At 55.2% G+C, this 16,209-nt stretch overlaps 2 long non-coding RNA genes across 8 annotated transcripts; one reads left to right on the top strand and one right to left on the bottom strand.

The window, feature by feature from the left end:
• Positions 1-721: 721 nt before the first annotated feature.
• Positions 722-15,562, bottom strand: LOC140621746 (uncharacterized). Of its 7 annotated transcripts, XR_012021507.1 has the most exons (7): positions 14,529-15,562; positions 12,785-12,895; positions 10,437-10,761; positions 6,728-6,925; positions 4,943-5,073; positions 4,545-4,634; positions 722-4,294 (listed from the first exon to the last, which is right to left on the bottom strand). It is a non-coding gene; the product is annotated as an uncharacterized lncRNA (long non-coding RNA). The 7 variants fall into 7 exon arrangements; XR_012021503.1 differs by having other exon boundaries at positions 722-4,634; positions 10,437-10,944; XR_012021502.1 differs by having other exon boundaries at positions 722-4,634.
• LOC140621747 (uncharacterized) lies at positions 10,079-15,002 on the top strand. Its single transcript, XR_012021509.1, has 3 exons — positions 10,079-10,900; positions 11,561-11,760; positions 14,533-15,002. It is a non-coding gene; the product is annotated as an uncharacterized lncRNA (long non-coding RNA).
• Positions 15,563-16,209: the final 647 nt, after the last annotated feature.

The raw sequence follows: 16,209 nt of genomic DNA, 5'->3' as shown, positions 1-16,209 counted from the left end.
TGACACCTGCTATGGCATGAGGACCCTCGAGGACACCAAACTGAGTGAAGTCAGTCCGACAGGAAAGGACAAAGGCTACAGGATCCCACTCAAAGCTGGTCCCTGGAGGAGTCAAACCCAGAGAGACGGGGCGGGGGTGGGGGTTAGGACAGTGGATGCGCCCAGGAGCTGGGAATGGGGGTGATGAGGAGTCAGTGTTTCATGGGGACAGAGTTTCATTTGTGAATGATGAAAACACCCTGGAGATGGGGGGGGGAGTGCACAACACTTAAAAACGGTTAAAATGCGGGGCGCCTGGGTGGCTCAGCGGTTGAGTGTCTGCCGTCAGCTCAGGGCGTGACCCCAGGGTCCTGGGATCGAGTCCTGCATCGGGCTCCAGGAGGGGAGCCTGCTTCTCCCTCTGCCTGTGTCTCTGCCTGTCTCTGTGCGTCTCTCATGAATAATTTTTTTTTAATGGTTAAAATGGGAAATTTGGGGCAGTCCCGGTGGTGCAGCGGTTTAGTACTGCCTGCAGCCCAGGGTGTGATCCTGGAGACCCTGGATCGAGTCCCACGTCGGGCTCCCTGCATGGAGCCTGCTTCTCCCTCTGCCTGTGTCTCTGCCTCTCTCTCTGTGTCTCTCATGAATAAACAAAATCTTTTTAAAAAATGAGATAGAGAACAAAGTGTATTGTGTGCTAACATTTACGCCAAAACAGAGCGAACACAAGTTACAAGCGGTGGATTGTAACTGCACAGATTGCGGGGCCCGGTGGAAGCTGGCGACACGGCTGCTCTGGGGGGACATGGGGACGGCACAGGGCCTGCGGAGCTTCTCATTTTGAATTCTGGACCATGAGAATGAACTACCCTCACATAAAGTCATTAAGTGAGATCAAAATGCAAAGAATAGGGGGCACCTGGGTGGCTCCGTCGGTTAGGCAGCTGTCTTCAGCTCAGGTCATGATCCCGGGGTGCTGGGATCGAGCCCCACATCATCAGGCTCCCTGCTCAGTGGGGGAGTCTGCTTCCCCCCCTCCCTCTACTGCTCCCCCTGCTTGTGCTTTTCCTCTCTCTTGCACTCTCTCTCAAATAAATAAAATCTTTTGGGCAGCCCGGGTGGCTCAGCGGTTTAGCACGGTCTTCAGTCCAGCATGTGATCCTGAAGTCCCTGGATCAAGTCCTGCATCGGGCTCCCCGCAGGGAGCCTGCTTCTCCCTCTGCCTGTGTCTCTGCCTCTCTCTGTGTGTCTCTCATGAATAAATAAAAGTAAAATCTTTTTAAAATAAATAAATAATAAAATCTTTTTTAAAATCCAAAGGAATAAAGATGGAGAACCCAGTATGGAAGGTCATGTGTGTGTGTGGACCACCTTTACTCTGCTGGAAATAAGGTGTCCCAGGGCCCGCATGCAGCTCTTAAGACTCCTTAAGGGTTTAACTACTGATAGATTATAAGTGCCTAAAAGAAAGCACACAGGCAGTTCCTTTTGTTGAGACAGGGTTAACTGGTTCCCCGTGGCAGGGCGCACAGTAATGTCGCCTGCCATCCCATCAGGGCAGCGGGCAGGACCCTTCCTGGCCCCCTCCTCCCCTTCCCCCGCTCTGAGACTGTGTTCAGGGCCACCTGGGAGATGGACATCGGCCTTGCTCTTAAACGCCACTGGGGAGTGAAATTTCACCGATTTCCTCAGACCCAGCAACAGAATCGAGGGTTTGAGAAGGAACATCGGGAACCGGCTAGTCCAGCCCCATTTTACAGATCAACAGACGAAGGCCCAGATGGAGGAAGGGACTTTTTCGGAGCTGCCCAGCTGGTGCTGACCCCCACTCGGCTCACACACGCACCAGGCCTGTGCTTGGCGCTTCCCCTGTCTCATCGTAGCAATCCCGGCAATACCCTGAGGTAGGTACACAGAGGAGCCCCATTTCACCAATGGGGACGCTTGCTTGAAAATCGCCCCTCCTGCCCAAGGCCTTCCAGTCTTCCCCGAGCGTGTGCAGTGGGAGGGGGGGGGTCCAGAGACAAGGCCCCGAGACATTGTTCACCTGACTCCTGGCCGGATGCCCATCCATCTAGACTGAGTAAGAAACAGCAACTCCAGGGGGACCCACTGCCCCCCACCCCACTGTTAAACCTGCTTGTTCAGGCCAACCTCCTCCTTCCACAACCTCGCCTCCATGGCCCACGCGGGTCAGTTCCTCCAACTGTGACACCTCCCAAACCTCCACCTGCATGCCTCCAACCTGGCTGGTGCTCACCCTCCCGGGATCCACTCCCCAGCCAGTCTTCCCCTGCTGCCTTGTCCTCAACACACCAAGCTCTGCTTTAAAAATAAAAATAAAAAATAAGGGACGCCTGGGTGGCTCAGCAGTTGAGCATCTGCCTTCGGCTCAGGTCATGATCCTGGGGTCCCGGGATCGAGTCCCGCATCGGGTTCCCCACAGGGAGCCTGCTCCTGCCTCTGCCGTGTCTCTGCCTCTGTGTGTGTGTGTGTGTGTCTCAGGAATAAATAACTAAATCCTTAAAAAAAATCCGTTTTGTTGAGCTGTAATTCACATACCATAAAGTTCACTCCTTTAAAGCGTACACTTGCGTGGCTTTCAGTCTTCCATGAATGCTACAAATCACACTGTCAAATTCCAGTGCACTTTCGTCCCCCCAAAAAGAAACCCCACATCTGTCGATACTGCCTCCCCCCCAACACCTCCTCCCTCTCAGGCCCTAGCAACCACTGATCAACTCTCTGTTGCTATGGATTTGCCTCTTCTGGACATTTCATATGGTGGAACCATGCATTACGTGGTCCTTTGGGTCTGAGCCTCGTGTCCCCGGAGTCCCCCCGCATCACGGCTTGTGTCAAAACCTCCCTCCTCTTGTAGCGGAGCAACAGGCCTGCTGCACCAGAGCGCAGGTGCTCATCCGCTCGACCGTCGAGGGGGCTCGGGTTGCTTTCTGGCTGTCACATCAGACGCGCGAGCCCGTGGACAAGCTTGTGTGAGACTAGATGCCGTCTAACAGGAAGGGGGTCTCAACTGTCTTCTCCTTCACACTCCCCAGGGGCACCTGGTGATTTCTGGGTGGCATCCAACCGAGGTGTCCCAGGCCTCCTCTGCAGCTCCCAGCCTCCCCCTGCATTGTCCCCCCCTCTTCACATCTGGGAGCCTCAGCTCACCTGTCATGACCTCCAGTGGCCTTCCACGCCCATCTCACCTGGTCTCAGCTGCCAGGGCCCCCCCTCCCATGCCCTCTGGGCCCCTACAAGCACTCATTCCTTCTCTTGGCGGCTCTTGGCAAGGTCTGACATCATGTCTCACATTTTCTTCTTGGTTTTTTTCTCTCCCCGTGAACATGGGGTCCCTTAGGACCTGCTCTCATTCACCCTGGACTCCCTGATGCCTCCAGCAAAGCCTCCCTCTTAGGAGGTGCTCCTTAAGAATGTGATGAATGAAGAAGTGGAAGACAGAACGACTGACTGGAAGCTCCCGGAATCCCTGGCCCACAGAGCTGCATTTCCTAAAGTGTCTTACGAGCCCCGGCTGTGGATGTATCGTCCTATCTGGTGTGTCCTTGTGGGATTTGGCTGGTTGGTTGGTTGGTTGGTGATTTTGATTGTTGTGGGGTTTTTCCCTGTGTCATCAGAGCGCATCTGTCCGTCCACAGAGGAAGCTCAACCGTCCATCCTGAGGTCTGTAAGACTTTGTAATGCTGCAGGGTGAGCGTGCTACCTACACGTGCACATCAGCATTTTCCCTTTTCTTTAAAGGTAAGATGGCAATGAAGAGACATGGGCTGATTGGGATGAACAGCGCTGGGCAGCAGCAGAAGGCAGTGTGAAAACTAATAAGGGAACCTGCGTTAGAGCCAGTCGGGGGCCAGCAGGTGGGCGTCCCAGGTGGCCCACCACGTGGCGTCCTAGAGGGGGGCCCTCATGGGTTCACAGTCAGCACGGTGGGCACACTGCCATGGGCTCCAGGCACCGGCAGGGTGACCCCAGCAGACACCGGCAGGGTGTGCAAGGATGGTCGGAGCTCCCCCGGGGATGCTCCTAGAACCCTGGGTCAGGAGACCCAAGAGGACCTGGGCCCCAAGGACTCCTCTACCGACCAAAACAGGCCTCCTTCCAGGACCTTCTGGCTGACTGGGACACGTGCACTGGCCCTGGCCTCCTGCTAGAGGCCTGTGGGGTGACAGCGCTGGCTGGTGACAGGCTGTAAGGTTCTTGACAGATGAAGGTCCCTCGGGGGACTGTCCCCTGGCCTAGTCACACCACTCTGTGTTTATTGGTCTCCCGCCTGAAAAGGAGCCACTGTAGCCTGTGAAAAGAGCCGTCCCCCTGAGGTCCTGGAAGGAACACAGTGCTCTAGTGGGGTCCGGTCTCAGCTAACTCAGGGTCCCCCCACCCTCCTCCTTGGGAAAAGACTTGCGTCGAGTTCCTTTGTGTCTCCACCTCCCACGCCCACCTCCAGCTGACCCAGCTTCCCCTCCTAAACCCAGGGGACCTGCCCGGGGCCAGCTAGTGGGGACAGAGGTCAGTAGGTGACCACCCCTTCCAAGGAGGCAGACCTCAGGGAGGCCTGCGTGGGAGGAGTCTCTGGGTTGCACTCGGTGCCTGGCGTCACACAGAACTCCTCAAGCCAACTATCAGGCCCTGTTCTGAAAGAGAAAACCAGCCTCGGATTAGAGTAGAAACAGCTCCAGAGATGCTTCCGGCCTGAGCCAGCAGGCCCCATTCAGGAGACAGAAACCACGGGGAAATCTGAACAGGGAACGTTCATTCCAAGGAATTATGAGCAGGGCATTGGAGAGCAACGGAGAGTTGGTAGCAATCGTTTCAGAGAACACTGGGGTACAAGACTAGCAGATGTGGGGAGCAGCCCTCAGGCTGGCAGGGAAGACCCCCACCCCAGCCCTCATAGGAGCAGGCCCCACGTGGCCCCAGTGTGGCCTGCTTAGGACCTCACCTGCCCCCTGGGGTGCCGGGAAGGTGCCACAGGAGGTGCTGTGCGCCAGGACACTCTGCCGAGCCACCCAACGGCATGTCAGGAGCAGCAGCTCACAGGACGCCCCTTGTCAGGTCACTCCCCTGCGGCCACTGGAAGAGATGCCAAGGGGAGATGTTGGCCACAGTACATCGCTGGTGCTGTGCACTGAGAGAGAACCTTCCCCTCCACCATGCCAAGTACCGACGGGGCTCGACGGCACCCCAGCTGGCAGAGGAGACGGCTCACAAAGCCCACCTCCATGATCCAGAGCAGGCAATGGGCAGATGTGAAAGTTCAGAGGCAAGAAACTGAGAGCTGACACGAGCTCACACCCTGCCAAAGTCCATCCCCACATTCTGTCCTTCCCCAGACATCTCTGAGCACCTCTGTGTGCAGGCCCAGGGCCAGGGGACCGGAGACACAGGTGTCTGAGACCCCAGCCAGCGTCACCAGACTTAGCACATAACAATGAAGGACAAATTGCAGATAAATGGTGGACGCATTTTTAATATAAATCCCTTGTGACATTCGGGACATACTTCCACTAAACAATTAGTCATAATTTATCTGAAACTCAAGTTGAGCCGGGCGTCCTATACTTTCTTTGGAACCCTAAGCCCAGCACTGCCCTCAGGGACACAGTTTGATGGACCCTCCTTGTACTCTTCTGTATCTAACCCACTCGGCGATTTCTCCATCACTCAGGAAGGCACTGGACCTGCTTCATTTCCAGGTTCAGCACGTCACTCTCCTTCGGCTTAAACTTGGGTTGGTAAACCTTTGGGATAAATAATGAGGTTTGCTATCACCCCGTCCTCTGACGGGCAGACTTCCTCTCCAGGTTCAGTGCCCAGCATCGTTTTATTTTTTTTTTAAGATTTTATTTATTTATTCATAAGAGGCACAGAGAGAGAGAGGCAGAGACACAGGCAGAGGGAGAAGCAGGCTCCTCACAGGGAGCCCGACGTGGGGCTCGATCTCAGGTCTCCAGGATCAGGCCCTGGGCTGAAGGCAGGCAGTAAACCGCTGAGCCACCCGGGGATCCCCCCCAGCATCGTTTTAGATCAAAGTTGTGCCAAACGCGTGTTAGAGGAGCTCCTGCACCTTCCAAGCAGCAGCAACAGTGTAAGCGGCCGTCCTGCTGCTCAGGAAGCCCCGCTCTGGCCACCGCAGAAGCATGCATTTACCCCTCCTCCGGGAAAGCTTCTACATTCAGTCTTCACGGGACATAAAACTCCTTGTGCAAACTGGGGAAACATGTCAGGAACATTACTTTTCCCAAGACATTCAGAGACAGCACATGTGGAACAGTTGCACAGAAATAACGTTAGTCCTCTTGTCTGCGGCGAATCGATGCTGCTCGTAGAACGGGATCGTCACACCAGGCGGAAAACATTTCTTGCGTTACCAGGACATGTTTGCACAAGGAGACATGGGGACGCGGCACATGCCTTTGAGAACCGTGGCCGTCCCCAGTCGAGCCCAGCTTTACCCGAGCGCCCAGCCTGTGCTCTGCACCTTGAAACCCTACCCCGCGCCTCCCTCCACCATTCTAATGGCCTTTCTAGAAACAGGGCCCCGGACCCAGCTGCCTCACAGGCACTTGAGGACCAAGGTTGTCGCCTCATACAGTCATAGCAAAGCCCATCCGTAGGATTTTCAGATGGTTCCTGGTCCCTGATTCCCGCCACAGATATTCAGGCTGTTTTGTATCACAACGCGGCTTCGATTTGTACAGCCAACCTTCTGAATGTTCATGCTCACCTGTAACGAGGATCTTCCTGCTAGATCCCAGCTGCCTTGGTGACCCTTCGCCTTCTGCATCGCCAACACCGCTCCGGTTGCTCCTGCTCGGCACCTTCTCCCTCCACCGCCACGCGGAGTTTTCCGGGCGGTTCTTGGTCATCACAGGCACTGTAAGACTTCAGCGGCTCATCCTCCGATTTCCTAAGTCTTATGGATCTGAGAAACAAAGGGAGAAGGAAATGGAGACAAAATTAAGTGTCCTTATAACCTGCAGCCCATTGACAAGTACCGGAGGCCGGCAGAGTAGAAAGTTCCTCCAGGAAGCTCCCTGGGGTCTTAGTGTTAATGCCCCGTTAGAGGGAAAAACAACCTTGGTTTGACCAGAGCGGGGCCTCCTTAGCCTGTGAAAGTCCTTTTGGAGCTTCCCTTCCCTTTACTTCCCCCAACCCCAAAGTATGTAACAGTCACCCCTCCCAATCCCAGGGCACCAGCTCTTTCTGCACCTGGTCCTGTCTTCCTGCTTTACTGAAGTCACCTTTTTGCATCAAAGACATCTCAAGAATTCTTTCTTGCCGGTGCCCCCAGGCCTCAGCAACACTGCCCCCAAAACACATCAAAACGTCTTGGTGGTTCTTGCATCCCAATCGGGTTCACCCGAGGCAGCACAAAGGAGATGGTTTGTTAGATACACCCCAAGGGAGCCACCAAGGAGGGACTGTCTGCCCCAAGGCCATGGTGGGGGCTGTGGCTCACGGGGAGGAAGGAGGTAGAACATAGAGAATTTTCTGGTAACCATGCCAGTTATGAGTACCCCAGGGGTCAGCCAGGGCCCATGGCTATTCTGAGGTGGGGCACCTGATAGGCCTGTTCGTGTGCAGCCCGGTGGTCACTGCGATGTCGTTTTGGAATCTAGGTGAGGTTTGGTGGGGGCGAGAGAGAGGATCCTTTAGATTCCTTGGTGCTAAAAGGTTGTTTTGTTAAAAGCACAGGGACAGGACTGGTAGGCAGAAAGAGCTGCCCCGGCTTCTGAGGGGTGACTCTGATTACATATACTTGGGAGTTGGGGGAGGTGAGGGAAAGGGAGATTTCCAAAGGATTTTCATGTGTTTTTTTTTTTTTTTTTTGGATTTTCATGTGTTAAAGAAGATTCACAGACACAGAGGCCTTGCTATTGTCAAACCAAGGTAGGTTTTTTCCCTCTAGCCAGGCAGTAGGATCAAGACAGTTGGGAGCTTCCGGGAGGAAGGTCGGGAAGAAGGTCACAGGCATCACACCCAGGGCTGGGGGGCGGGGGAGGTTGAGGGTGTCCGCTGGTGCCTTGTCCTCAGCTGCCTTCTGCTCCCTCACCAGCTGCGGGCCCTTCTGCCTTCCTCACATTTCCACTGCTTTAGCCTGTTGCCTAAAAGCAGCCTCTAGGGTTCCTGGTATCGGTTCCTGCTATGACAAGGACCGAATCTTACATGTCCCTCCCCCAGCAAGCAAGGGGGTATCTTTCCCTCTTCTTAAATTCATTCATCGTGCTCTTAAACCCAAAGTCACAAAAGGAAAAACACGTCACTACATACACAGTAGAGCACTGGCGGGGGGGTGGGGTGCTCAGTGGTTGAGCATCTGCCCTCAGCTCAGGGCATGACCCTGGGGTCCTGGGATCGAGTCCCGCATCGGATTCCCTGCAGGGAGCCTGCTTCTCCCCCTGCCTGGGTCTCTGCCCCTCTCTCTGTGTGTCTCTCATGAATAAATAAAATCTTTAAAAAAATAAAACATACAGTGTCAGTGACCAGAAGAGGTCCCTGCACGCCAGGGGGTCGCTGGGGCATTAGCCCCCTCGGGTCAGGTCAGGTTTTGCAGCAACTTGAATTTTGGCACCAAAATTACAAAAAACAGAAACAAAACCCACAACTTTCTGGTTTTGGAGCTTTTGTATTTCAGAATTGCAAGTAAGACTGATCCTGAACACAACACTGGTGGAAATGTGGGTGGTGAAGGCCGCTCTGGTGGTGCGGCAGACGGAAATGAGACCCATGGTCCTGGAAACTCCGATGCCGCCGCAGGTGACAGCTGGGCTCGGTTGTGTCCTGGTGTTCGGTGGACAGTGAGCGCGAGGGAGGAAATTGGACCTTTGGCTGAAAGTCTGTGTAAGCAGAGTGTGGAAGTTGTGGCTTGGCTGCTCCCGAGGCCTTACTGTAAAGCAGACATGTCTTAAAGATGGATTTGCTAATCAGAAAGGAAGCAGAACTTTCAGATTTGGGAAACTCCCAGCCTATCTGTATTGCAAAAACTAAGAACATGAAGAATGTGTTCAAGTGACCGTCATCATCGATGAAGAGATCAGACATTATTCTCTAAGACAAGGGAGAAGGACGCTGAGGCCTTCAGGGACCATCAGAGCGACTCTGCCGCTGGCTGCCCAAGTGCACTGGGGTCAGGGGCAGGGTGGCTTCAGGGAGGGGCAGCAGCCCCTGCACGGCCAGGCTAGTGCAGAGTGCAGCTCCACCCCCACACTCTATGGCTGCAGGTGCTTCCCCCCGCCCCTGCCCCTGCAGAGTCCTGGGACAATGGCTGCCTCCACCTAGATTTCAAAGGACAGGGCTCCAGGTAGAGCTGTAACTCTATGACCCCAACCCCAGGGAGCCACCACGGGGGCAGGGCCCTGGCACGGAGTTCCACCTGGGGGGAGTGGCACCCAAAGCTAGGGGGCAGGGCCGCCTGAGCCTTGGGGAACCAGCCTGGCCTAGCAAAGCCCCAGGAGTCCTGGAGGGCAGAGGATCCAGCCAGAGGGTTCTTCTCAAGCCTCAAACTCTCACAGATTTTCTTGTAGTTTAGACTTGCTCAGCCCTGTCACCCCGTCCTTCCTTCCAGCTGCTCCCCCTTCGGGATGGGAATGTCTGTCCTGTGCCCCAGCACTGTGTTCGGGCAGGTTCAGAGCTGGGAGGGGTCTGCCTCGGGATGAACGTGCCTGGGGTCTCCCCACCCCTGAACTACATGAGACTTTGGACTCCGACCCTAGAGTAGATGCTCGAATGAGTTCAAACTCAGGCTGTTGGGATGGAGTGAGCCCATCTCTCATGGGGGAAGGACATGATGTGGGGGCCAGGAGTGGACTGCTATGGTCTGAACCTGCTCTCCCGAAGCTCACACGCTGAAGCCGACCCCCAAGGTGATGGCAGTAGGGGCGGGGCCTTTGGGGTGATTGGGCCAGGAGGGGGACCCCTGGTGATGGGGTGAGCGCCCCTAAGAAGGAGACCCCAGGGAGCTCCCTCGCCCCTTCCCCACTGTGAGGACACAAGGAGAAGATGCCATCTATGAACAAGGAAATGTAGAGAGCAAGATGAGTCACTCACGTCAAGCAAGCATGACACAGCAGCCAACGGTACTGAGCTAAGACCAGATATCACTCAGACCAGCGCAGGCTGCCAACACCCGGACCCGACAGCCTGCAGAAGCACAGGAGGCCTGCAGGGGCCCCAGACGGATGACATCCCTCGACAAGGGAGGATTTTTGCAGCAAACCATCAGACTTCCCAGACGTTGATCCCTCCACATCTGACCACTTCAAAAAGGCACCCGCTGCGGAAGGCCCTGCCCGAATGACCTCCACGAGGAACAGAGATCCTTCCCCGCTGGAACATAAGAAGCGGTGCGTGCCGAGAGCGGACCCAGACAGGCCAGAGGCCTTATCCCCACTGCACACCCACACACTCACTTCGCCCTGGGATGGTTCACTTACGTCCTGTTCCACCTCATTTGTTGTGCGGCCTGTGTCTTGCTTCACTTCGTGGGACGTGCAAGAAGTCAAGTTCCACACGTGGTGAAATGTCCCTGAGTTTGGAATCCTGGACCTGCTTCATCGTCACGTGAACCTTGCTTGAGGACCGAATAAAGCCGGCCCTGGGGCAGACACACCTCGTGTGCACACCTTCATAGCGTGCTAACCCTAACCTGCCATGAAATCTTCTGGTGCCTTGATCTTGAACTCCCAGCTTCCAGCAGTGGAGGACATACCTGTCTGTCATTCATTAGCTGCCTTGTCCTTGGTCTTCTGCTACGGCAGCCTGAGCAGATGAAAACAGCAGCATAAGGACTACTGTGGTGACCCAGGGGTACTGAAGCCCGGCCAAGAGGAGCAAGGAATCAGAATGGATGTGAGAATAAGGGAGACACAAAGCCAAGGACCACCCATGCGGATGTACGGTATGGATGACGAACAGTCACTAAAGGCTGAAGTAGGCGAAGTTCTGGAGTTGGGAGGAGGAGAAAATGAGATCAGCCGGAAACACGTTGAGCTCAAGGTGTTTGGCAGACTCCTAAGTGGAGACCTGTGCTCCCACCTGTATTTGTATAACTGCCTCAGTAACTGGTACAACAGGTATCCCCCCCCCCAAATATTAGATAATGGATGGACAGATGGGTGGATGGATGGATGAATGGATGATAGATGGGTGGGTCGATGGGTGAGTGATGGATGGGTGGGTGGTTGGGTGAATAGACGAATGATGGATGGGGGGGTAGATGGTTGGATGGATGGATGGACGATGGAGGAATGATGTTGGTGACCCTGGTTCTAATAACCATATATTTTTTAAAGATTTTATTTATTTATTCATGGGAGACATACAGAGAGAGGCAGAGACAGAGACAGAGGCAGAGGGAGAATGGGACCTCTTGCAGGGAGCCTGACGTATGACTTGATCCTGGACTCTGGGATCACACCCTGAGCCAAAGGCAGATGCTCAACCACTGAGCCACCCAGGCGTCCCTCTAGTAACCATATTAATTCCTTGTGATGGAACCTTGTATTTGAGTTCAGTTCCCATATGCAGTGTTTATCCTGCCTTCCACCATTTTTCCCAGGGGTTCTACAGCTGACACCCTATATCCAGCTTCCAAGGCTTCAGGAGTCATCCTCCCTGGACCATGCCGTGCATCTGCACCCTCTGGATGACACAGACTGCCTGCTGGACTGGCATCTGTCTTGTCACGTATCAAGCCTTACCTCTGAGTCCCCGTTCTTCCTCACATACAGAATGTTTGTTCTGATGCCGAGTGAACAGGTGAATTCATCCAAACGCTGGAGCTTAGCCTACAGCCCCCTTCCAACCAAGAATACCCACAATCCCGCTACATAGCCTACTTACCACATCTTCTTGCTCTCTCTTGGGACAACTGCTTTTGAGACCGTCTGGTCTCCTGGCTTCCCAACTCTGGCTCTCTTCCTCCAGATGTCACTGCCCAGGCTCCTCTGAAGGGTCCTGCTGCCACCCTCCCCCAGGCACTGCTGCCCCTTGGAGCTCTGGCCCTTGATCCACTCTCAACACTTAAGAGTCCTGAACCGGGATCCCTGGGTGGCGCAGCGGTTTAGCGCCTGCCTTTGGCCCGGGGCGCGATCCTGGAGACCCGGGATCGAATCCCACGTCGGGCTCCCGGTGCATGGAGCCTGCTTCTCCCTCTGCCTATGTCTCTGCCTCTCTCTCTCTCTCTCTGTGTGACTATCATAAATAAATAAAAAACAAAAAAACTTTAAAAAAAAAAAAAAAAAGAGTCCTGAACCATCAGGCAACACTGCAGGGCCCAGAGTTTCTCTTAATTTTGGAAGCTAAAGATCCCCTTAGGAATTAGACAAAACCATGGACTATTTGCCCCCAGGAACACACACATGTACTGAAATTCTGTATATATGGTCCAGAGTTCCACACATATTTATACATACTAATTCCATACATGTGAATGAATCCCAAATATGCTACTCCACCTGGGCCTCTCCCCAGAGCCTGCTTGCTATCTATCTATTTATTTATTTATTTATTTATTATTTTTAAGAGGGTTTCATGCCCAGGGTCACCTGGGTGGCTCAGTGGTTGAGCGTCTGCCTTCTGCTCAGGGCGTGATCCCGGGGTCCTGGGATGGAGCCCTGCATCTGGCTCCCTGCTCAGTGGGGAGCCTGCTTCTCCCTCTGCCACTCCCCTTGCTTGTGCTCTCTCTCTCTCTCTCTGTCAAATAAGTAAAACCTTTGGGGGGGAGGAAATCCGTTTTAAACAACAAGAAAGTATGGCTTAAACAGCACACATTTATTCTCACCTAGTGCTAGAGGCTGGAAGTCCAAGGTCAAGGTGAGAGCAGGGCTGCTTCCTCTTGAGGCCTATCTCTGGGGTCGTAGACAGTCCTCTCCTGTGTCCTCATGTGCAACTTCTTTTTTTTTATTATTTTTAAAAAGATTTTATTTATTTATTTATTTATTTATTTATTTATTCTTATTTTTAAAATTTTATTTTTTATGAGCAACACAGAGAGAGAGGCAGAGGGATAAGCAGGCTCCCTGTGGGTGATCCCAGGACCCCTGGGATCACGACCTGAGCCAAAGGCAGACGCTCAAACACTGAGCCACCCAGTTGCCCCTGTGTCCGAACTTCTTGTAAAGACCCCAGTCAGGTTGAATCAGGGCCTCACTTTACCTTAATCATCTCTATAAAGGCCTCATCACCAAACATAGTCCCATTTTGAGGGAAATTCATATGGCAAGACTTCAATGTATGAGTTTCAGAGGGACATGGTTCAGCCCATCACAGCAGCCGTATTCAGTGCCCGCAGCTTGCACCCAGGACTCTGACCACCACCGCTGCCACCCCAGCCCCAGTTCTTGCTCCCCATTTCTCACCAACATAACTGGCCCTCTAGCCACTTGTCATCTCTGGTCTTATTACCCTCAAAGGAGCCTGAGGCCGGGTGTTTAGGGTGCGCCGAGGATCTTAAACAGGGCTATGAGCATGTTGGACTTTGGAAAGGTCCCGGCTGCATAGGTAACGGCGACTGGTTTCCCATTGGTGCTCTAACCGTCGCCCACCAAGCGGCTTACAACATATTATTACCTCACGGTGTTGTAGTTGGGAAGGAAGCCTGCTGGCCTCGGCAAGGCTGGGATCGGGGGGTCAGCCAGGTGGGCTTTATGGGGACTCTGGGGAACAGTCGTTTTCAGGCTCATTCAGGGTGTTGGTAGAGTTCAGGTCTATGCGCTTAGGGACAATTGCCTGTTTCCTTGCTGGCTGTCCTTCAGATTCTAGATGCCACCTGCATTCCCTGCCTCACGGTTCCCTCCAGGGACAATGGGTTGAGTCTGTCTCATGCTTCGGTCCCTGCCTCTGCCTCTAGTCAGAGAAATCTCCGCATTTACGGGCTCTAGTCACTGGTCTGGGCCCAGCTCGATGGTCCAGGATACTCTCCTATCTCAGGGTCTGCGACCTTAATGACATCGGCAGTCTCTGCACAGCAGAGCTCTGCTGAGTCCTGAGGGGATGAGACTCCTGGGGGGGACGTGAGTCCTGCCTGGATTTGAGGGTAATAAGACCAGAGACGACAAGTGGCTACAGGGCCAGTTGTGTTGCCCTGGGTTTCCTTTGAGGCTCCCCGTAACTGCATTTGGGGCCACCCCAGCATCTCACTAGCATCTCTTCACACGCAACCCGCTCTCAAATGTGTTCTATATCAAATTTTAACAGAACTGGAGAGACACCCCCCCCCCGCCCCAACATTGAACATTTCCGCCAGGATAACTCACTTTTGTGCAGTCCTCATCCCAGAACAAAACTGGGATTTCTGGGATCCCTGGGTGGCGCAGCGGTTTGGCGCCTGCCTTTGGCCCAGGGCGCGATCCTGGAGACCCGGGATCGAATCCCACGTCGGGCTCCCGGTGCATGGAATGGAGCCTGCTTCTCCCTCTGCCTGTGTCTCTGCCTCTCTCTCTCTCTCTGTGACTATCCTAAATAAATAAATAAAATATTTAAAAAAAAAAAAAAAAAAACTGGGATTTCTCCATCTGTTTACTTACGAAGGCCCTGAGATTGCAAGCGCAGGTGCGGTGCACTCGCCCCGGAAGACGCACGCGGGAGGCTCTCTGTTGCAGGACTGCACACGGAAGACGGAGGCTGCCAACCATCCCCGAGCCCCGCAACAGCTGGATTAAGCGATTCGCCACGCGCACGGCACACGGCGGGGCACCAGCAGCTGCAAAAGCAGCGAGGCCGCTCGCCACGTACTCCTTCCGACCCAGCCATCTCCAGGATGGAGGCTACGCGAGGAAAGGCGGGCGGAGAAGAGTGGATAAGGAAGGAGGGACGGCAACGGACATATGCATCTTCTCATATTAAAAAGAATAAACGAGGGATCCCTGGGTGGCGCAGCGGTTTGGCGCCTGCCTTTGGCCCAGGGCGCGATCCTGGAGACCCGGGATCGATTCCCACGTCGGGCTCCCGGTGCATGGAGCCTGCTTCTCCCTCTGCCTGTGTCTCTGCCTCTCTCTCTCTCTGTGACTATCATAAATAAATAAAAAAAAATTTTAAAAAAAAAATTAAAAAAAAAAAAAAAAAGAATAAACGAAAAACACTGGAAATGTCTAGATCCACAGAAAGGACCCAGCGTCCCCTTAGACTGAGGCCTGGTGCTGGGAAAGGGGGGGTGGCAGTGAGGATGGAGCCTGGGGGCAAAGTGAGGATGGGCCCCTCTCTGGTGGGGTGGGACAGAACAGTGAGGGTGGGCCCCTCTCCTGGGGGGGACACTGAGGACGGGCCCTGGGGGGGAAGGACAGTGAGGACAGGCCCCTCTCCTGGGGTTGGGGGACAGTGAGGACAGGCCCCTCTCCTGGTGAGGGACGGTGAGGATGGGCCCCTCTCCTGGGGGGGGGACAGTGAGGATGGGCCCTGGGGGGACGGACTGTGAGGACAGGACCCTCTCCTGGGGGGAGGGGACAGTGGGGATGGGCCCCTCTCTGGTGGGGTGGGACAGAACAGTGAGGGTGGGCCCCTCTCCTGGGGGGGACAGTGAGGACAAGGCCTCTCCTGGGGGGACAATGGGGACGAGCCCTCTCCTGGGGGGGACAGTGGGGACGGGGCCCTCTCCTGGGGGGACAGTGTGGACGGGCCCTCTCCTGGGGGGACAGTGGGGACGGGCCCTCTCCTGGGGGGACAGTGGGGACGGGGCCTCTCCTGGGGGGACAGTGGGGACGGGCCCTCTCCTGGGGGGACAGTGGGGACGGGGCCTCTCCTGGGGGACAGTGTGGACGGGCCCTCTCCTGGGGGGACAGTGGGGACGGGCCCTCTCCTGGGGGGACAGTGGGGACGGGGCCTCTCCTGGGGGACAGTGGGGACGGGCCCTCTCCTGGGGGGACAGTGGGGACGGGCCCTCTCCTGGGGGGACAGTGGGGACGGGCCCTCTCCTGGGGGACAGTGTGGACGGGCCCTCTCCTGGGGGGACAGTGGGGACGGGCCCTCTCCTGGGGGACAGTGTGGACGGGCCCTCTCCTGGGGGGACAGTGGGGACGGGCCCTCTCCTGGGGGACAGTGGGGACGGGGCCTCTCCTGGGGGGACAGTGGGGACGGGCCCTCTCCTGGGGGGACAGTGGGGACGGGCCCTCTCCTGGGGGGACAGTGGGGACGGGGCCTCTCCTGGGGGGACAGTGGGGACGGGCCCTCTCCTGGGGGGACAGTGGGGACGGGCCCTCTCCTGGGGGACAG

The sequence above is a fragment of the Canis lupus genome, chromosome 30, assembly GCF_048164855.1.
Source record: "Canis lupus baileyi chromosome 30, mCanLup2.hap1, whole genome shotgun sequence".
NCBI classification, from domain to species: Eukaryota; Metazoa; Chordata; class Mammalia; order Carnivora; family Canidae; genus Canis; species Canis lupus.
Note: the sequence above shows the minus strand (reverse complement) of the source record. Positions and strands in the feature narration are given on the sequence as shown.